Below are 23,751 nucleotides of genomic sequence, written 5' to 3' on the forward strand. Positions count from 1 at the left end.
TTTCATAATGAAGAATCCTAATGCTTTTGCTATTTTCATAAAAGATAATTCTCTTACCTCATCAATTATTTTAATTATTATTTATAGAATCTTTTCTGGTTATATTACACCTTTTTTTGCAATTGACTGGCAACTTTTTAATATATAATGTGTTGGGTTATAAAACACCATAATTTTGTACATCAGTAGTGTATTTTCTATTCTTGATGATGTCTACTTGACCACATCAACACATTGCATAGATACTTTCAGAACTAGTCTACAGAGACTCCTACACTCACTGCCTTTGATCAGACTCCAAGAATCTATGACTACAGTTTGGACCATTTCCCTCTAAATTTACATGACACCTCAGGTTTTTCCACATTTCAATTAGTCTGCCATTTTCCTGCTCACTACTAAAACGCTGTGAAATCCTCTAAAGATTGTCTTTTCACTACCCAAGTGAGCCTGATCTGCAAAATATGAGTTTTTGCAAAGTATTTCTGATTACTTATACAAACGTTAAGGCTGGTTAGAGTCCTAGAAATCTAGAAAATTAGGATCATGAGAAATCTCATTTGTTATACTATATCATTAACAGGAATATCCATCTCTTTCCAATACACTACTAGAGTCATGAATGCAGTGGACAAGGACCATTTTTGTACCCATTAGCTCCAACCTCAGAGCCTAATACATAACAGATGCTCAATAAAGCACTTATAGGTTGAATAATTTCTACCCTTAATCTTTCTCAGAGACAGTTTTCTAGCCACATATTTTTTTAAAGAAAACATAATGAACTTTTTTTGAATTCCACCATGATTCAGATTTTTGTCAATGTCTATTTGAAAGCTTAAATATGTACTTATTCATTCATTATTGTCACAAATACTTAACTTTCCAAACAACTCATAGAGTTGTAAGGCATGCTTTCCTCTCAAAGGAACTATCTTGCCTTTTGTCTAACTTATAATTCTCAAACTCTTTATTGTAATTGACATCAGCTTACCTAATATGGAAGTGAGGTTCCCCATTTAGGATTCTGGGGATACTCTAACTCATAAGAAGAATCTCAGAAGCAGGTTGAAGGTATCAATAATAAACAGTGGTATCACACTCAAGACTGGTTTATAATTAACAAGAAAACTCACTCAATAAGGCCAGCTGGAACACAGTCCTACACACACACACACACACACACACACACATTAAGATTTTTTTTCTGTGATTATTACAAGCTAATTTGTGTTACAGGATTTAAAAGAATTATAACACAATTTACACATAAATCTTCCTAAACATAATTTAAAATCTAATCCTTAATAACGTATTTCAAACTTCTTCCTGTTTAGAGAATATTAGCAAAATAAGTTACCGGAAAAAGTTATGAGGAAATGGTAGTGCAGAAAATAGTCAAGTGAGTATATACTATAGGGGTCACCTAAGCCAAATTCCCCCATCAGGCAGGACTCTCTTCTATGACATCATTCACAGATAGGATTTACCATTTGTTTCTTTTTGTCCGGACAGTCCCAGTTTATTGCCAAGTGCTGTCCCACACTAATTATTAATACTGTCCCCTTTTACTCTCAAGAGTGATGATAAATTAGGACACCCTACCAATAAGTTGTTATCTAGCTTCTGCTAAAGTGCTCTGGAAATGGGGGGAGGCTTGCTAACTCACAAGTTGCCCATTCTATTTTTAAAAAGCTATACTAAAAATATATACTATATATGTAATACATAAAATCTTAAGAGTATTAAAAACCTCTTCCTGATGATATGCTGATATCTTTTTCTGAGCCACTTTTACACATTACTAATTCAGTCCTCTGGAAAGACAACGCAGAATGCGAGTCCTTCAGTTCCATAAGGCAACTTTCATGCCTTCCTTAATTTTTGACAAGTTAAACATAAAACACTTCAGTAAGGAAATACTCTTCAAGGAGAAATTTCAAGGCAATAAAAATTATCTTTTAATAATAGATGATGTTACGGAACTATATTTCAGATGTTTTCATGGGAGCCAGGTTCTCCAAAGGAGTAGCGGCACCTGACAGTTTGCTTTCTCAGAACTTCTGGCTTGAGTACACTATGTGTGTTTCCATGGGCTGGAAACAAATATTTGTTTTCCAAGAGTGTCAGACCAGTTGAGCCATGTGAAAGAAAAAATTAATAATCATCTCTGGTGGGGAGAGGCAACAGAAGTTAGCAGGTAAGGTGGTTTTGAAAAGAGTAAGAAGGTTGAAATGTCAACAACTGTATCTTTCTCAAGTTGTTTTTTCTTCATTTATGATTCAGGTATTTGAAAGAAGGCACTATAAAGAAGCAGACATGCAGCATGCCAAAAAATCCAAATATTTTCCAGATTGTAGAAGAAAATTAGATTATGTTGAAAATAATTAATGATAAAATAACTTTAGTGACAAATATTGAGCCTGCATATTCTTGTTCTGTATGTTCTATCATCTGTATATTCACACAGATGATAGCCTCTGTGTTAGAGGTATAGTTAATGGAAATTTGATCTATCCAATAATTTAATAAGTATCTGGATCATGTGTTCTAATCTATGAGATATAAATGATATACACTTTGAATGGTTCTACCTGATGAGCCCACACTACCATAACTAATTCTACTTGTGCACCTAGCAACAGCAAGTTGCAACAGATGGCAAGTCATAGTTGTCTAGGAATAATTAACCTTGACTAGACAGTGCATGTGGCAAATTCAACCTTATATTTGTGATGGCCAATAACAGAGCATTGCTTCAGGTCCCAGAACTGCTTGTTTACTAGTGTATAATGACAAAAATACAGAAACAAAGAGTAAGCAGTTGGAAGCGCTTGTAGCAATTTGACACTGCTATGACATCCAAGCCCTGATCAGTGGACTAGTCTGTCTTGTTCAAGTGTTTAGACCAGTTTGAGTGCTGCTGAACTCATGATGTGAGTCTCATGCCATGCAAGTTGCAAACTGCTCAGGCGTGCAGTAGGACCTTGCATTGATCTGCAAGTAATTGAAAATTAAAAAACAAAACAAACAAACAAAAAAAACCCTTCACCAGAGAAGGTTTAAAAACCAGTGTTTCAGGGAAATTCTCGGTTTTAAATTTCTCACCATTTTGATCCAAGATGAAGGATATTAAGCAAATAACCCTTGGCATACATAGCATTTAGTAAAAAAAATCCAACAGCTCAATATTTCTTGGCTTTCATCACTTCTCAGATCTATCACAGTGGAGGGGAAGGAAGGAAAGGTATGCATGGTATCTTTACCCCAGACTAGAAAAGTGGCTCTCTCATTTGAGACTGAAGCCCTGTTCCTTTCCCTTTGGGGCAGAATTAAAGAGCAAGGGATATGCTTATGTTGTTGGTGATAAGGCTGTCCTCTTTAGTCACTTCTTCATTTCCACACATCCTTCTCAAACATCAACACATTTCCAGCATCTTCATCCCCTTTCAATCCTGAGCTAGTTGATGATTTCTCTCCCTGACACCATCTGCCCTGCATCATCACTCAGCAAAGAGCAATGGTAGTTAAAGGGAGTAAATAAATGCTCTGGAAATTCCATCACTGTTTCAGTTTTTATATTGGGGTTGAGTAGGAGGGGACTGAGTGATATGGCTTTCGATGCTAAGATAAATCTATCAATTTAGGTGACATGAGTTTGACTTTTCAGAGGCATTCTGTCTTTACCATCTGCTTTACGACAGTGTGTAGGGGACTTGAAAAATCAAATTTGGCAATCAATGTAATATTGATTCTTCACAAGTAAGAGAAACATCCAACAGACTTACTTATGCAATAAGCACACCCCCCATTGCATGAAAATACAGCTTAAGCTGATGTGACACCACTGAATCATTATATCACGTATTGCCTAACTGCCATTTCACAATAGTCCTCAAAGTATTATCTGGGGACTACTGGGGTACACAGGACTCTTTCAGGAGTCCCCAAGATCCTTTCAGATGTTTCTCCAGATCAAAACCATTGTCATAATACTAGTTTGCTTTTTTCACTTTCATTCTGTTATGAATATAGAGAGAAGTTTATCAAAAAGGGACATGATGTGATGATGTTATTACCTGGCAATTAATGGAAAGTAAAGTTGTGTACTAGAAATTTGAAAGAGAGTATGTGCATTTTCTGAGATTAACTCATTTGTTCTCAGTACTTCTACCACACTCTTAATAATTATTTTTGTTTATGCTTGCTATAATCTTTGTTAACCTCATTATCATCCAATACATTGTGATTTTGAAATCCTAAAGTTTCCCTTGGGCCTATGTACAGACACAACAAGAAGTAAGTATATCTTTTTGTCTTGTTTTGCAATGCTTTAATTTACAAAACTTGTAGTTTTAAAATTTTTATCTAAAATGTATTATTTTAGGATTTAGTAGTTCTAAAATAAAAGAAAATGTATTTTCCTTATGTTTAAGGATGGCTCATTGGCTTAAAAAAGGGAGATTTGAAGAGAAACTTTCTCAACCCTAGCTGCAACAGCTACATCTAAAGATATTGAAGAAGATAAGACTGACATGTCAGAGTTAGTGCTCTGACTCCTAGAAGGAAGGCATCTAATGCAAAGAAACAGGACAAAACTATAAATAACAAAAAATTAAAACTACAAATAAAGCTATCTTTCTCTTATATTTTAATATATGTATATAATTTGCCTATTGTCTTTTGCAATTGAACACTTGAATAGCATTTTAATGCCAGTTAAGTTACAGCCTCATTTTGAGATGAATCATTGAACATTTAAAGAAAAAAGAATAAAATATTTTAGACATAGGTATGTTCTTTGTAAGCCCAATATTGTTTGTTAGGGCTTTTCAAACTAGAAGTGAAAAAGTCCTTGAAGCATTTTATAGGATAAATCATTGTGCTGCATTAGCTGGAGAAGTGCACACTAGATGAGAGGCCAAAAGCTTTTGTACAGTTGACATTGCTGAATGTCTACTGGATAACAGAAGTCAAGAAAAAGAAATGACTATAATTTTAAAATGACAGAGTTAATTTGTCTAATTAAATATTTAGTTGCTGCCATGAAACATGAGTTTAGAACTCTAATCTGCAGAATTATACTTTTGCCCTAAAATGGACAAATCTAAAGAATGACACTTGTTTTGATTCTATTTGTCTGGTATCAGTACTAACTAATCCTCAAAGATATTCATTTAAATGAATTCTTATCAATGAACACAAGTATTACTGAAATAGCCAAAGTGTAGAATTACTTTAATTTCATGGTTTATGGAGCAACAAATATATTAACATTGCACTGATGGTGCAAAGGCAAGGGTGGGTGCCCTAGCATAAGCCAAGGCAACATCACAATGAGGTACTGACTGATGGTCATTGTAGCCTTCACTGCTATGTCATCACAGTTTTAAAAAAAGCAAGTTTCACTTAAGGATATCCTGATGAAGCAGTTAAAAATATTAATTCTATTATATCCAAAGATTAAATTTTAATTTAGATTCATATATTCTAGATGATAATTATGTATTAATTATAAGTGAATATTTTCTAGAGATTAAATTTTAAAATTCCATGTCACAAAATAAGAAGTACACACAAGCACTTCTGCTGTATCCCGAAGTGCTTGTCTCAAGCAAAGCAGTTGTAAGGTGAAGCAGATGCTGTTTTTCATGGGATTCTGTTTTTACTTGAAAAACTGGCTAACAATCTATCGTTACTAAAACTTCAGTTTTTGGCAGATATTTTCTCAAAAATAAACAAAATAAGCCTGTCACTTAAAGGAAAACAACTGACACTATTTGTGGCCAATGATAAATTTTTGTGTTAGAGTTTTGGAAAACTCATATCTATCACCATGGGCATCATTGACACCTTCCCTTTTTCTGATAAGATTGGTGGATATTAATGAATGTGATTTTTAAGCATTGTAGAATGAAATGTATAAACATTTGGAAGATCTGTGTAAATCAGTGAACCAATATTTTCCAAATGACAAATGTATGATGTTACAAAATCATTCATAAGTAAAAGATCCAATGAATCAATGAATCAGTGTAGCAGAATATAGAAAGCTCATTGATACGATTTCAGATCCCTCATTGCAATTAACTTTTAAGAAACAATTACTTGTCGAGTTTTGGTGGAATATCAAAGAAGAAGATCCACAATTTTAAAAGGCTATTAAAATACTCTTCCATTTTCTAACTACACATCTGTGTGAGGCCAGGTTTTCATCATTGATTTCAACCAAAACAACTTATTGTAACAGATTGAAAGCAGAAGCAGATATGGGTATCCAGCTGTCTTCTGTTAAACTACACATTAAGAAGATTTGCAAAACTGTAAAAAAATGCCACTCTTCTCAATAATTTTTAAAGTAAAACATACAATTTATGTTAACATAAAATGGGTTTATTAGGGTTAGTTTTAAATAAATTAAATAAATATTTTTAAAACTTCTCATTTTTAATTTCTAACAATAAATATAATCGGTGGTGTGCTGATAAAAGCTTATCAACAGACTTTCTAGAAAAAGGAGAAGCTATGATTTTTAGCATTTGCTAGTTTTCTGGTATATATACTCTCACTATGGCCAGTTTCAAACAACAATGTGAAGTCAACCAACTCACAATATTCCTGATATAATCCACACACAGTCCACAAAAACAAAAGCTCTTTGTGGTCTTCAACAATTTTTAAGAGTGAAAAGGAGTCCTCCTTAGTACAGTGATGATAGAGCAACTTATTTATTTTCTGAAGCAAAATCATTTTATAATATTAAAAAGAGTTTAGGCTAATATCTGGTAGTATAACACATATCACTCATACTCTTACCTATAAAAGATTTTAGTGAGGTGTGGATTTAACACACACTGAGAGCAAAGGCAGTTACTTGTTTGAATAGTCAAAACTACTCTCTGCAACTGCATTTTTTGAAACTGTTCCTTTATACGCACAGTACTTTTTTTTCAGATTCTAAGAAATAAACACAGGCAGTTTCAAAATTAGAAAAAGAAAGGAGAAAAACTCGCTACAGTTAGACGTTGCAAATATTTTCTTCATGAAACTATGCATCTGCTCAGAGTTAGCTGCAGAGTGTGACTAACATTTTCTACCAAGGCTTGTACCATGTCGGTTCCCTTTGCTGAGGCTGTGTGTTAATTAAAATTAATTACACATGCCAGTAAATAGTTTCCCTTTGAATGCAGCAAGTTGAAGCAGAATAATATAATTTATGTGTAAGGAATATAATTCAAACCTTCACAGTATTTTTTTTCAGCAGGTATAGGTACTAAAGACATTCTTTATGGGTAAGTTGGTGTCACCATAAGTCAACTAAAGAAAACTGAAAATATATTAGACATGCAATGTTAAGTCACACAAAGATTCTTATTTGTAAATTGTTATTTTTAAAAGACAGGTTTATCATTAATATCTTGAGTGCATGATTGAAGTAGCTCAATTATCTTCATTTAGCATTATAGTTACAAGTGCTGTTTGGCTTAAAGGCTTTTTTTTTTTTTTCAAATTCAAGAACTCCTAGGCAAGGTGTTATTACTTTAGTAATGTCAGGATAGTATATGGTAACACTGCTAATAATAGAAAACACTTATGGCTGCCAGAGATGCCATTATTCAACTCTAACTGAATTGAAACAGCAATAGACTTGAAGAATAATCCTCTTTGGACTTTTTATGTTTATTCTACTATTTGATGAAAGTTTTTTTCTTACTAAATTCTACATGTTATCGCTAAAAACCTGATTATTCCAATAGTCAATAAAACATGCCCTTAGTTTCCTTTATTTTTGTTCTTGGGAGGCCTCTAAGACGGCCAAAGAGATATTGGTATTTAAACATGTCCTTCAGGCTGGGCCCAGCTAGGGATATTTTCGCAATCCTGCTTATTCATTTCTGAAGAGCTCTGCTCCCTAGGTTGCTGACTGAAATACCTGAACACTTGCTGTCTCACTACTGGCTTCAGCCTGGGGGCCCCACGCTATCACAAATTCACAAAATCACCACCACACTGGCTAAAACGAAGCTGCAGCACACAACTCACTTTAATTCCATCCTTAACATAAGTAACCAAAATATAAACTTATTCTTTGAAATAAAAGCCTGAAACAAGACAGATAATATCTTGAATCCAGTTCTTCAGAATGACTAATAGCTTTCAAAAAGAAAAGCTAGTTTTTTTTAACAGAGCCTAGCAATCATTTGTATCAATCTCTTTTAAGGTAGAATAGTGATCTATCAGACTTTCTCTTACAGCTTACCACTACAGTGTCTCATTTAAAGCATGTCTCTTAGAATTGATCATATTTTTTCTGTAGCATGTTTACAACTAGCGATTGGGTCCCCTATCATTAATGAACAGCAGCTGGGGTTGTTCTATGGCTTCCAAATGGAGGCACACTTCTGTCCCAAGCTGCAGTGTTTGTCTGAAGAGGGTAGTGGGGGAAGCAAATACTTGTTCCGGAAAATAGGTGGAGAGAGGGCAATGTGTTTGCTCTGAAATCCTAGAAGAAAAGTAAACTTGCTGTGAAGGACATAATTTCTTTTTGTTCTTGAACTTTACATAGCCGTGTTGGGCTCATTCATCAACACAGTCTTTGGACAGAAACCTGAACATGAATGCCTCAAACACTTTGACCAAAATCCTTGCTGGCACTACTAATGGCTTCGGTTACAACTCCAGTTTAAATCCTTGGGAAGAAAGAAACTGAATCCTTGGGAAGAAAGCAACTGAAGTTGCTGATTCTATCCTATCAATCTCTTTGTTTGAAATATGCAAAGGCTCCTGAAAAGTACGATGCCTGATTCCCCTAGAAAAATGAATCTAGACTTCACACAGGTGTTTTAAGCATGAAGAATTCCTCCAAAATCTTTTAATGACATTTAAAAACGTTGAAAAGCACTAACTTCCTATTTTTCTCCCTCAAAAAAGGCAGAAACAATCATCCAAGTAGGACGTCATACTCCTATTTCATTTCAGAGTTTCATTTGAAAAACAATAAAGAATTTAAATTGCTTGCTTTAAGTCACAGGCATTTCATACTCAAGAAATTATGTTGTCTTTCATGAGAATATATCTTAGCTGTGAATTCAATTGTCACAGACTTAGTTCATAAAAATATTACCAAATTATATTTGATTTCTGTCTGGGTGTGGTTGGTGAATCAAATAAACCAAATGGGCCGAGAATTTTGGTTCTCCAATCCATCCCTCTCCAGGCTCCCTTTAAAAATATTTTCCCCCTCCTCTCTGGTGTACCTAGGATTTCCTAATGATGCTATTTCACAACTAGAGGGACACTCTTAAAGGAAAAAGATGCAGTATTGAGAATTGGGAAACTTGTAACAAGCAGGATCAGAACCATATGACAACAAATATCTTTGCAATGAGGGACTAGAACAAAGGAAAAGAACAAACGCAAAAACAGAGATCTCTGTTTCCAAGATTTGGACTTGGAATCAGGTTTCAAAATATACAATTTTTTTTTTTTTTTTTTTACTGACTTGCTGAACACGTATTCCTATCCAGCCCCTTAACAGGGAAAGCACAGGGTTTATCTTTCCAGATTTATAATGACAAATAAACATTACCCTCATCTTGTGCAGTCACAATCAGTAACTGTAAGAGTCCTCAAGTCTCTGTCTGAGCCCTGTGAACTTAATAGTTCTAGCAGAAAAAAGAAGTGAAAACTTATGAACAGAGAATTGAAATTGTCTTCTGGCTCTCCTCCTGCTTAACTTTTAAAACTAATAGAAAACCTGGCCAGGTGCCATGGCTCATACCTGTAATCCCAGCACTTTGGGAGACCAAGGTGGGTGAATCACGAGGTCAGGAGATCGAGACCATCCTGGCTAACGTGGTGAAACCCCGTCTCTACTAAAAATACAAAAAATTAGCTGGGCTTGGTGGCGGGTGCCTGTAGTCCCAGCTACTTGGGAGGCTGAGGCAGGAGAATGGTGTGAACCCGGGAGGCGGAGCTTGCAGTGAGCAGAGATCTTGCCACTGTACTCCAGCCTGGGTGACAGAGTGAGACTCCATCTCTAAAAAAAAAAAAAAAAAAGAAAACCTGAAATTTGTCAATACTTTGCTAGAACCAAGAAATAAAGATTTAGAATGCTTAGTGTAGCTATCTACAAAGCATTTTTGAATAATAAACGTTAAGATTATGAGAATGATGTTAAGACAATTTACAATAAAACATCTATGCTTTTTTTTTCTTAAAGGACAATGTCATAGAATTCTATTTAGTTCAAACAGCACTCATTTATACAGTCTGTATATTACCGAGGTTATTACTTTCTAAATGAAATATTTCCTTTTGTCCTCAAACTATTTCCTCTGAGAGTCTGAATCTGTATTTCCATTTTCATCCCACTTGCATTTGAAGTTCTAGGCTTCTAGAGCTTACTTACTTTAAGAATGCCTTATATTAGCAATTGGCATTATTTCTATCTTCTCCATATAACAGAGGGGGAAAGTTTTGCATCCATGCATTCATTCCCTCATGCTATTGAGCTCACAAAAATGCCAGGCACTGTGTTAGGCCCTGGGGATACAGCAATGAATAAGAAAAACAGCCTCTCCCTCATGGAAAGCAGTCTCACAGTAGAGAAGTTATAGAATTGTTACATTTTAATTATTTAACATATCACTGTGTTAAAACCAGAAGGAAGAATAAGGTATTAAAATGTTCACTTAACACACTCCATTTCTTAAACTCATTGTTCAGGTGATCCCCATAGTAACACTACTCATGCCTGAGTGCCACCAGTTCACTTGTGTTTGCCTCTGGACAACAATATATCAGGTGTCAATTGGTCTCATATCTAGTGGGATTTTTTTTCTGACTAAAGATAAAGCATGGGGAAAACCAAATTTTTATATCACACGTAAAGTTACAGAAACAGTACAATGAACTCTAGGTCAATTGAAAATGATAAAGTGTTTCTACTCTCAAACTGATTTATTTTTTCCCTCCACCAGATACTCATAGTTAGAGGGTATTACACACACCTCTACTGGAAAGATGACCCACCTACACTCCAAGGGGGGTGTGGGTGGATAGGATAACATACATTTCATTTCTCTACTTGGGTTGGGACTGATTACTGACTGAATCATCTGACAAATAAAAACCTTCCTGAATCAGGGTATTTAGAAGACAAGCAATTCTCACTGAGCATTTTGTGAGGCAAGAAGTAATGTCTTAAACATTGTTTTGACAAAAGTGGGATAAAAATGAAATAAAATAATTTATCCAGGTGTCTTGTTTATGTTGCATAAACAAGCTTAATTGAATTGTGTTCCTTACACAGTATTTCATTCCCGAGTCCAGAATATTACATGCTTTTTACCTTACTGAAATTCTGATACATATGAGTCTCTGCCATCCCTATTTATGGAAGAGTAATTGTTCCTTTTTTAATGTAGATCCGACACTCAACCATATCCAATTGAGACATGATCTTTTAGACAAAGCATTGTATACCACCCAGAATATTCACTTAAACACTTTTTCAAACAAATTTAAACTCTGAGCATGTCTTAGTATAGAAATGTAGCCATAGAGGTATATAAATGAACAACCTGACTCTAATTTCTTTCCAGCTAACAAGTGGAAAAATATACCACTACTCAACAATGCAAATAAAGAGTCATTCTTTCAGAATGCCTAAAGAGCACACACTAACTATATTGCGGCATTATTTGACATTTATTGAGTGTCAGCAATATGCTGGGAACTAAGTGGAGTAGTGAAACATCCTAAAATCACTTTCTATAGGAAAAGGGGGAGGAGGTGAATTGGAACACTTGGTAATATTGACAAACCATATCCTGAATTGAAGCTACAAAGTAGAAAGAATGCCTTATTTTAAAAGAAAACAAGGCTCTACAACCCCAAGGAGTGCTCAGAAAATACCATGTGGCTGCCCTACAAACCCCTGGACAGAAACAGTTCTCTGTTGGCTACCAAAGCTGACATACCTTGAACCAAATGGGCCTTAGCATGACCTTAAAACTGAAGGCCTGTCTGGGGAGAGCCGAGAGAAGCACAGTGAGGCCATTATCTAGACATACTTCTATCAGAGAAAACATGGCATTTCTAACAAAATCAAATAGAACAAAAACCTGGAGGAGCATTTGAATCCTTAGTTTAGACCATGCCACAGTGAACTTTAGGAGTCTGTTAACTAAAATTTAACTTTCAATTTATGATTAGGTGAAGCAATTAATGTGAGAACAGAGTATCACAATGTTAGTCTCCCCAGATATCTATGATGCCATCTTTGAAAGAGCCAGAGGAAGCCTCAGGAATGGGTATTCTTACCGGGAGTTTATGTAGGCTAAATCAGTCTGAGTGTGAAATTCGCTCTCCTCAAGTGCTGAAGTCACTGCAACTAGCAACAAATCCTTTCATTTATAAATCTTAGCACTGAAACACTGTTTAAAATGGCTCAAAAATCTGGTCACCTGGCTTGTAAAGATTATATTAATTCACCAGGACACCGAAGCCTTTTTTTTTTTTAAAGGATGTTAAATGTATTAATTCCCACACACCTGATGATGGGGGACTACAGAGTAACTCTTTTAAAGTTTATATAGTGGAAAGCTGAAATAGCAACTGAATGAGCTCTTAGGAATAATGTTGCAATACAAATAGCCATGACTAAAAGTTTGTCAGGAACTGTAGCAGGAGCAATGGTCAGTTCCATGCAGGGCTTTAAAAAATGAGACTAAAAGCATTCCATGGAAATTTGTATGATCTTACAGTAAACTGAAATCCCTACACAATAAGTTAAAAATCTCTTCATTGCTGATCTTTTAGGAGCAATTCCAGTTAAAGTCTTAGGCAGAATTCCTATTCCATAGTTAATCTCTAAACTACAGTATCAGAAACAGCCTTGAGTTAGGAGATATTAGACATGGGTTGTAGTTCTGGTTCTCTCATTAACTGTTTTTGTGACATTAGGAAGGCATTTAACTGCTATAGATATTAGCTCCTTAACCTGTGAGGTAAGAAAGACCGATGAGATTATCTATAAGGTTCTGGAAACCCCCGGAAAGCCATGATATTTTAAACTTGCATTGGTGTTCAAACAGAAACTCTTAGCTCCAAGTCAATGCATCTCATATAGGTCTGCTGAATGGATAAACAAATTGATCCAAAACACTGATGTGGAGGACAGGGATAAAAATTACAAAGTAATGGAGGCATTTAGAAAATCTATTCTAAATTAACCAAGCATAACCTCATCTAAAGGCAAGGAATGAGAACACTTATTTTCTTATAAGGTCTTGTCTCAGAAGAGAAAACAAATTAGGAACATAACCTCAGAATCAATATAAGTGGTGAAAGGAATGTAATTTAAGAATAGTTGATAGAATCATGTTAAGCATATGGGCTTTTGAAAGATGCATGATTTTACCACAACACAGAGGATTAAAATACATAAACTGACATGGGTAAGTCCAGTTCAATAAATTCTATGGAAACAAAAAGGAATGTTTTTATTTTTGTCACTAGGGCTCATCTTGCCTTTGAAATTAGCTTATTCTCATCAGAAGAGACTAGCAACAGATTAAATAACATTTCTTGCTATTGGCTTTGACTAATACTATTTCCCATTTGAAGTAGTCGTTTCTATGTCCTCTACATCAATTCATGCCATGACCTAATGAAAGTCACCTTCTATGATGCTAACTCTTTTGCTGTGGCTAAATACTATGCTGTCTGCTATTCTGACACTTCAGAACTGCAGTGGAATACCCTATCCTGTAATCTAGTTAGATGTTACCTTACACACTATAACTCATTGATTTCATGTATAATAATCTCACAACTAAACTTCATTTTCTTCTTTTCTAACATAGTCCTTCTGTTTTAAGTTCAATGAAAAATAAATGTATGACACTCACACTAGTGATTGCAAATGTTCTCAAAACAAGAAAACATCTTATATTTTATTTGGAGTATAATATGGTTTGGCTGTGTCCCCACCCAAATCTCATCTTGAATTGTAGCTCCTATAAATCCCACATGTCATGGGAGGGACCTAGTGGGAGGTAATTTAATCATGGAGGCTGGTTTTTCCCATGCTGTTCTCATGATAGTGAATAAGTCTCACAAGATCTGATGATTTTATAAAGGGAAGTTCCCCTGCACATACTCTCTTGCCTGCCACCATGTAAGATGTGTCTTTTGCCTTCTGCCATGATTGTGAGGCCTCCCCAGCCATGTGGAACTATGAGTCCATGAAACCTCTTTTTCTTTATAAATTATCCAGTCTCAGATATGTCTTTATTAGCAGCATGAGAACAGAATAATACACAGTACCAATACTGACATTCAGGATAGATAATACATTTCATTGATACTTTGGAATGCATAACAGAATAAATTGGAATTTCATTCCAATTGATACTTTGGAACGGATACTTTGGAATGGATAACAGACACTTTGTTACTTTGATACTTTGGAATGGATAACAGAATAAATACTTGTTGACAGAATAAATTATTGCTATTTCTCTCTAATCAGTTTGTAAAACTTTCATGTGTGTATACACACTGAATCAAAGGTTGACCTTCTAAGTTCACTATTATCACAGTCCTCACCCCTAGAAGAAATCAGGAACATAGTTTTTTGTTTCTACAATCTATTGATAATGAAAGGCCACTTCATTTCAGCCAAAACTGCAGGAAGAGAATAAAAACTATTTCCTATAAGACATATGAAAAACATTATTTTACATGCCAAAGCTCCAAAATAAAAGAATTATCAATTGCCTCCTCCCCGCAAAAGAGGAAATACATCTTTTCTCACTTTTGCCACTGGATGGCATCAGTTTCAGTAACCAAAAGGTTTTGATTTTAATGTCCACAAAATATAATAATAATAATATCTTGGGTGAATCCAGGAACCTCCAAAGGTCACATCCTCAGAGAAAAGACAGACTAAAAAAAGTCTATCCACTAGCAAAGAAAAATGACACGCAAGTATATCATGGCGTGCTCAAATACAAAGAGGGGGCTTCAAGATGGCTGCCTAGATCAATCTGGTATTTGCCTCTTCCATGGAAAAGAACCAAAATAGTGAGTGGATAATCATACTTTGAGTAGATAATCTAAGAGAGAACACTGGAATTCAACAGAGAAGTGACAGGAAGCACCAAAAGCAAGAAAGGAGAGGGAAACAGTTCAGCTGGATCAGCTGAGGGTCTGGAGTGGCTCCTTAATGTGGGGAAAGGGTGAATGAGAGACCCCCAGTAGACCATGTTTCTGCTGGAGATTCCTACAGTCCTAGCCATGAGAGAACACCTCAATCCTTACAAGTTCTGAGACTAACATAGAGAGCTGTCTGGAGACCACATGAAGGCACTGCTGCATACACCATTTTGAGAGCACAGCCCCCACCCCACCAAGCTGCATTCTGCTCCATTGCCAGGGCTAAGGCAGGAGCCACAGACAGTGATCCCATGCCCATCATACCTACCTGTGGCCCTCTGCAGAGGGGTAACTACACCTTTTCATATGCCCCCAAGGACAAATGCCACTGCCCACAACCACCACTGCTTTAAGCTGCTGCGGAGCCAAGACACAAATGAAGCCCATGTTCCCAGCCCCCAGCTTATGGCTCCACCCAGGGAAAGCAACCATAGGCTTCCCAGTAGAAGGGCTACAGATAGCCATTTCTGCTCTCACCTAAGCATCTTTCCAGTGGTCTGGGGATCACCCTACTTCTGCCTACCATAGCCAGTACCACTGAGGGGTCTGAGAGCAAGTCCACCTGGCTCAGCTCCACTCCTTCCCCCTTTACCTGAGCATACCATCCAGGGACACGGGCATCACTTATACACACCTTCCAGGGGCCTGAGCATCACCTGCATGTACTTTCCAGGGGCCTGAAGATCACCCAGGCCAGTTGACCGCCTGTGGCACCTAAGCACTTCTCCCAGGGTCTGAGACCAGCCATATTCAACTTGCACTACCACCACAGCTGGCACCCAACCATACACACCACCTGAAAGTCTGTGGGCCAGCTCACCCAATCTCTTGCAGCCACTGCTACCACAGGGGTGGACCACTTGGGTCCCAGATGGTTGTTCCACCATTGCTACTGCCATTGCCCATGCCACACCCACTGCCCAGGGGCTTAAGAACCTGTTCACTTGCCAGACCCACTGATGCCATTAGCAGCATCTGAGAAAGCAACCTGGAGGCACAAGAATTGGCCTTCCTGGACCCACCAACACCAGCACCAGTGCACACTGGCCTGGGGCCTAAAGACTAGCCCACCTAGTGTTATATTACTCAGCAAAACTTTTTCATAGCCTCTACTAATAACAACTGCATTCTAAGCCACCAAGGTAGTCTCAGACACCACTGATGCTGTCTACAAATGAAGAAGTCATACAGAGACTACACCATTACGCATAGTCAGATTCAAAAGCAAAGTACCCTACCCAACCAATACCATAGATACATGTCAGAAAAGAGTTCTCCTTTTCAAAAGCAATTTCAAACAAATTAGAAGAAGCAACAGTTATACCAGATGTGTAGATATCAACATAAGAACACAGGAAAGATGAAAAAGCAAGAATATTTGACACCTTGAAAGGAACACAATAATTATCCAGCAACAGATCCCAATAAAAAGAAATTTACTAGTCAGACATAGTGGCATGTGCCTATAGTCCTAACTACACAGGAGGCTGAGTTGGGAGAATCACTTAAGCCCAGTGGTAGAGGCTGCTATGATCAAATCACTGCACGCCAGCATGGGTGACAGAGTGAAGCCCTGTCTCAAAAGAAGGAAGGAAGGAAGGAGAGGAAGGAAGAAAGGGAGGGAGGGGAAATTCATGAAATCCTAGGGAAAAATTAAAAATACTATCACTAAAGAAGCTCAGAGAGATACAAGAAGCGGCATCATGGAAATGTTGCATATCTTGTGTTAATGGCTGAACAACTGTACATATCTGTAAAACTCATTAAAGTATATATTTAAAATGGGTGAAAAAAGATTCTGAAAAACGATACAAAGAAATCAGAAAAACAATTCAGGATATGAATGAGAAATTTATCAAAGAGATATAATTTTTTAAAAAGCAGAAATTTTGGAACTGACGAATTCATTGAATAATATACAAAATACATTCAAAACCTTCAACAGTAAGACAGAACAAGCAGGAGAAAGAAACTCAGAACTTGAATACAGATCTTTTGAAATAACCCAGTCACACAAAAATAAAAACAACAACAACAAAAAGATTAAAACCTTCAAGACATATGGGACATCATAAAGCATCCAAATATTCAAATTTTGGTGTCCCAAGAAACAACGAAAAAAATTGAAAGAATTAGAAAACCTATTTAATAAAATAATAGGTTAAAAACTTCAAAACTTAGCAAAATATTTAGACATTCCTATATAGTCAAAGATCCCCAAATAAATACAATTTGAAAAGGTCTTCTTCATGGCATATTATAGCCAAACTCAAAAATCAAAGACAAAGAGAAAAAAAATTAAAAACAGCAAGAGAAAAGTATCTAGCCACCTATATAAAGGAACCCCATCAGACTAACAGCAGATTTCCCAGCAGAACCCTAACAAGACAGGAGAGAATGGGATGATATCTTCATAGTGCCAAAAGAAAAAATGTGCTAGCCAAAAATATTATGCCCAGCAAAATTATCCTTCCTAAATGAAAGAGATATAATGTCTTTCACAGATGAGCAAAAGCTAAGAGATACAGCACCACTAGACCACCCCTATAAGAAATACTTAAGGGAGACCTACACCCAAAAGCAAAAGAATAATAACTACCATTATGAAAACACATGCAAATATAAAAACCACTAGTGGAGCAAACACAGAAACAAGGAAGGGAAAATTCTTAAATGTAACCACTACAGAATGCCAACAAACCACAAAGATAAATTATGAGAGAAAAAGAAAGGAAAAAAGGATATACAAAACAATAAGGAATCAAGTAATAAAATGATAAGAAGCCCTCACATGTCAGTAATAACCATGAAGGTAAACAGATTAAACTTTGCACTTAAAAGATATAGACTGGCTGAATGAATTTTTGAAAATGATCTAACTATATGCTGCTTACAAGAAATTCTCACCTATAAAGACATATATAAACTGAAAATAAAGGAATGGAAAAAGATGTTCCATGTAAATGGTGCTCAAAAGTGAGTAGGAGTAGCTATACTTACATCAGATAAAACAGACTTTAAGTAATAAAAAGTGACAAAATTATTATATAATGAAAGAGGTGTCAGTTCATCAAGAGGATATAATGATTGTAATGATTGTATCCTCATGTGTGCTCCCAACACCAGAGCACCCAGATATATAAAGCAAATATTATTAGACCTGAAGGGAAAGACTCTAATACAGGAATAGTTGGGACTTCTACACTCCACTCTAAGCATAAGACAGATCATCTAGACTGAAAATTAACGAAGAAACATTGGATTTAAACTGCATATTAGACCAAATAGACCTAACAGACATTTACAAAACATTTCATCCAACAGCTAAAGAATAAACATTATTCTTAATCAGCACACAGAACATGTCTAGTGTAGACCATATAGTAGGACACAAAACAAATCTCAAAAAATTTTTAAAAATCAAAATCATATCAAGTATCTTTTCAGACAACAATAGAATAAAAACAGAAATCAATAACAAGAGATATTTTGGAAACAGTACAAATACATGGAAAGTGAAAAATATGCTCCTGAATCACAATTGAGTCAAGAGAAAAATTAAGGAGAAAATTTAAAAATTTCTTGAAAAAAACAGAAATCAAAACACAATGTACCAAAACCTATGAAAAAAAGTGAAAACAGTGCTGATAAAGGTTTATAGCAATAATTGCCTACATCAAAAGAAATAGAAAGATTTTAAATGAACAATACAATGATGGATCTCAAGGAACTAGAGATGTAAGAACAAACAAAACCCAGAATTAATAGAAGGAAATAAATAATAAAGATAAGAGTGGAACTAAATGAAATGGAGATGAAAAAGACAATACAAAAGATCACCAAATGAAAAGTTGCATTTTTAAAAAGATAAATAAAATCAATAAGACAATCGTAAGACTAATCAGGAAGACAGAAGACTTAAACAAAATCAGAAATAAAAAAGATATTACAACTAATACAGAAATACAAAACATCAGAGCTTATTATGAAAAACTATGCACTAACAAACTAGAAAACCTAGAAGAAATGGATACATTCCTGGACAATACAACCTACGAAGATTGAATTAGAAAGAAATTAAAAACCTGAACCAACCAATAATGAGTAATGAGATTTAATCTGTTGATGGCGGTGAGGATGTGGAGAAAAGGGAACATACACTCTTGGTGGGAATGAAAATCAGCACAGCTATTATGGAAAACAGTATGGCAATTTCTAAAAATACTAAAACTAGAACTACTTCGTTACTGGGTATTCAGTCAAAGAAAAGGAAATCAGCATATCAAAGAGACACATGCGCTCCCATGTTTATTGTAGTACTATTCACAATAGCAAAGATATGGAATCAACCTAAATGTTCTAAATGGATGAATAGATAAAGAAAAGGTGGTATATTTACACAGTGGAATACTATTTGCCATAAAAAGAGAATAAAATCATGTCATTTGCAGCAACATGGATAGAACTGGAAATCACTATGTTAAGTCAAGTAAGCCAAACACAGGAAGACAAATATTGCATGTACTTGCTCATAAATAGGAGTTTAAAAAGTTTATCTCACGGAGGTAGTTAGTAGAATGATATATACCAGACGGTGGAAATAATGTTTGTGTGTGTGTTTGTGTGTGTGTCTGTGTGTGTGTGTGTGTGTTGGTGGGGGTTGGGGAGAGAGGATGAAGAAAGGTTGGCTAATGGGTACAAACATACAGTTAGATAGAAGGAATAAATTCTAATGTTCAATACTAGAGTATGGTGACTATAGTTAGCAACATATATTGTATATTTCAAAATAGCTAGAAGTGAGGACTTGGAATGTTCTCAACACATAAATGATATACACTTGTGATGATGAATATCCTAAATACTCTGATTTGATAATTACATATGCTATGCGTGTAATAGAATATCACATGTACTCCATAAATACGTATAAATATTATGTATCAATAAAAAATATTAACCAAAAAGTTAGTGTAGCTATACTAACATAAGACAAAATAAATTTTAAGGCAAAGTGCATTATTAGGAATGAAGAGGGCTGTCACAAAATTATTTTTTTAAGTCACCAGGAAAATACAATACTAAATTTGTATGAATCTAATAACATAGATTGGCCTCAAGCAAAAATTGGCAGGCTTATTCAAGCTCACAATCACAAAGCGACCTTTTTAATGCTCATGTGATAAAATAAGATTCTTTGTGAGTTTTTATTTGTCTCCCCGCCTGTTCCCCTTTCTAGATAGTATCTAAAATGTTTAATTGTCTTTGTCTATTTGATTCACAGGTGTATTTTAAGCATAGAACAGTATCTGGCACATAACAGCTGCCTAATATATACTTGCTGAATGTTGGAATTATTTGAGATGAAGAAAAGATAATGACTATAGACATTGCAAAATACAATTAACAAGCATAATCCAATCAGCTCTCATGGAACCTACACTTCCAAGCTAGTAAATGTACATTCTTCTCACGTATATGTGAAATATTTATTAACATCATGTACTAGACCATATTATTTGGTCACAATACAATTAAGTTAGAAATCAATGATACAAAACAATAAGATTCCCTGCATTCTAAAATGTAAAACACACTTTTAAATAGCTCAAATAAAAAACATGATGAAGAATAGGAAACAGAACTGAATGGTAATAAAATTGTTAAATTTCAAAAATTGTAGTAAGCAGCTAAACACTACCTGGGGAGAAATCTATAGGTTTATATGCAGATATATAAGAAAAGGAAAGGATAAAAATTGATGAGCTACACATCTAAATTAAGAAGTTTGAAAAGACCTAAAATGTAAACACAAGAAAATACAAGGAAGGAAATAATTAAGAGAACAGAAATTATTGGAATAGAAAAAATATACACAATAGATGTTCAAAAGTGCCACAAACTGGTTCTCTGAAAAGAGACAAAACTCTAGCAAGAGTGATCATAAAAAAGATAAGGATTAATATTAGAAATAAAAATCAGTCAAATTTCAGATACAACAGAGACTTAGAAAAATAAAATATTAAGAAATAGTTGGTGCAATATATTTAAAGCAAAACAGAATGGACAATGTTCTAGAAAAAATACAATTATTCAAATGGATCCATGGAACAAACAGAAAACCTAAATAAATCTGAAATCATTAAATATATTCAATCACTAGTTAAAAGGCTACTTACCAAAAATACTTCCTAGGGCCAGATGATTTTACAGGTTACTTCCACCAAACAGTCAGCTAATAGTTAATCCCTACCTTTTATGAAGGGTTCCAAAGAACAATAAGGACTTATTCTCACCTCAATTTATGAAGCTAACAGAACCTTGATATTAAAACCAGGCAGAAATAATATAAAAAGGAAATTTACGGGCCAATCTAACTCATTTTAGCATTTGCTAAAATACTAGAAAACTTAAACCAAGAACTCATAATAAAGAATAGCACATTGTGACCTAACTAAGTTTAATCCCAGGAGACAAAGGACGGTTTAACATCAGAAGGTCTATTAGTATATTTCACCACATGAACAGATTAAAGAAGAAGAATCATACAATCTTCCAGGTGGAGAGGTTGATAAAATTCAACTCCTAAGCATGATTTAAAAATGAAAACAGAAACCTTAGTAACTAGAAACACAAGAAATCTTCACCTGATATCAGACATCTATCAAAAGGTATTTCACTATACAATTTTTAAAATCATCCTTAAATTAGCCTTAAAATGAGAAATAAGACAAGGATTCCAGCTTGTGGTCAACATTGCACTGGAGGTCCTTGCCAGCACAAAAATGATTTAAAGGAATCAGCATTTCAAAGGAGAAGACAATGGCCAATGTGGGTACATCTATATACTCACTGAGGTCACTGAGAAGTGGCAGCAGAATTCAATACCTTTTTAGAACTCCAAGATTCCAAAATATCTAGATTTTTCAAAGTCCAAAGTTTCCTTATTTCGGTGACTTTTGCTGTCTTTAAAATCCACAGTTGTATTTTATGAAAAATGATAGTCTACCATAGCCTTGTTTTTACCTTACACCCAGCTTTTTTATAACCTGAACTTTTCAGGTTGACCATGGATTCAATTTTGTTTGACTTCCTGTTTGGCAGTCACCTGTTCCACTCTGCATCTAGGCAAGAAGGCTGAGCACACCTCTGATGATTGCTTTAGAATCTCCTGAGTCTCTGCTGCTCTGATGAAGGCATGTAAACTAGTACTGAGCTTGGCTGCAGTGTGGCAGACTCACTACTATTCTCTCTAGAAAACTTTTTTATTCTTTATTATTTTCAGTGTGTTTTCATAAGCTGCTCTCAAATAATACTGTCTTCAAAAATCCCATTTGAATATTTGGTAGGGGAGTTAGTTGTACTTAATTTTCTTTCCTGTCGATTCTTTAAATGGCTTGCTTTGTGGTTTTACTAAGTATTTTTGTATTATGAGTCACTCTGAGCAACTGACTGGGAATGTAGGAAGACGTCTTCTTTTGCTATTTTAATTTACTGTGTGATTGACCCTGGGCTAGTCATTGAACCTAATCAAGTAACTTCATTCATTGCTAAATAAAGATAAAAGGCAGCCTCGAAAAATGGGTTAAAATTAGATTCTGTTACCTAATGACTTACTGTGTTAATAACTGACTCACACAAATTTTAATTAGCTTTTTCCTATAACATTTTCATTTGGAAAAACTCTCCTTTATTATCCTTTCCTAGTTGTACCCCTTTTACACTTCTCTAGTCCATCCTCTCTTACCTCTCCATTTGCTTATTTAACTTTACTGCTAAGTTTCAGTGAAGATCATGGCACTCTGTGATGGTCAGCTCAAAATACAGTTTTGATACTGCACATGAACAGCAGAACAAAATAAGCACACAATGGAAAATGAGTGGAAGGAAAAGTGTACTTAGAGGAAGTCCTAATACAAGTTCCAGCTCCCCCATGCACCAGTTTTATGACCTTAAGAAAGTGAGTTAGCATCCCTGAGCCTACGCTTTCCTATTTGTAACTGTATCCTTTTGATCTCAAAGGCAATTGTTACAAAAACCAATGACAATGAATGTAGACAGCACTTTGAAAAACTGTAAAATACTATACATTTTTATTCGCCATAACTGAATAATTCTATTCCCTGAATTTAGTCATAGTATATGAAATTTGTCTGCTCTTCAAGAAGAGCTTAAGTGATATCCATTCATGTTAGACAGATACTTTAAAAATTATCATAGAGTAGTTTGTAAGTATGTAAACAATATATTGGGACAAGAAAGACTTTAAGGTAACAAAATGTAGCTTTAAGAACGGACAGACTGGGTGCAGTGGCTCATGCCTGTAATCCCAGCACTTTGGGAGGCCAAGACAGGAGAATCTCTTGCACCCAGGTAGTTTGAGGTCAACTACATACAAAACAATTTTTAAAACATTATCCAGACACAGTGGCATGCACACAGTAGTCCCAGCTACTCTAGAGGGCTGAGGTAGGAGTATTGCTTGAGCCCAGGAGTTCGAGGCTGCAGTGAATCATAATCATAGCA

General features: G+C 35.4%; 1 protein-coding gene across 7 annotated transcripts in view; it reads right to left on the minus strand.

The window, feature by feature from the left end:
- DNM3 (dynamin 3) overlaps positions 1-23,751 on the minus strand; it is a 583,300-nt gene that overhangs the window by 140,404 nt on the left and 419,145 nt on the right. The gene's annotated exons all lie outside the window — the stretch shown is intronic.

The sequence above is a fragment of the Pan paniscus genome, chromosome 1 (genome assembly GCF_029289425.2).
Source record: "Pan paniscus chromosome 1, NHGRI_mPanPan1-v2.0_pri, whole genome shotgun sequence".
Classification (NCBI taxonomy): Eukaryota; Metazoa; Chordata; class Mammalia; order Primates; family Hominidae; genus Pan; species Pan paniscus.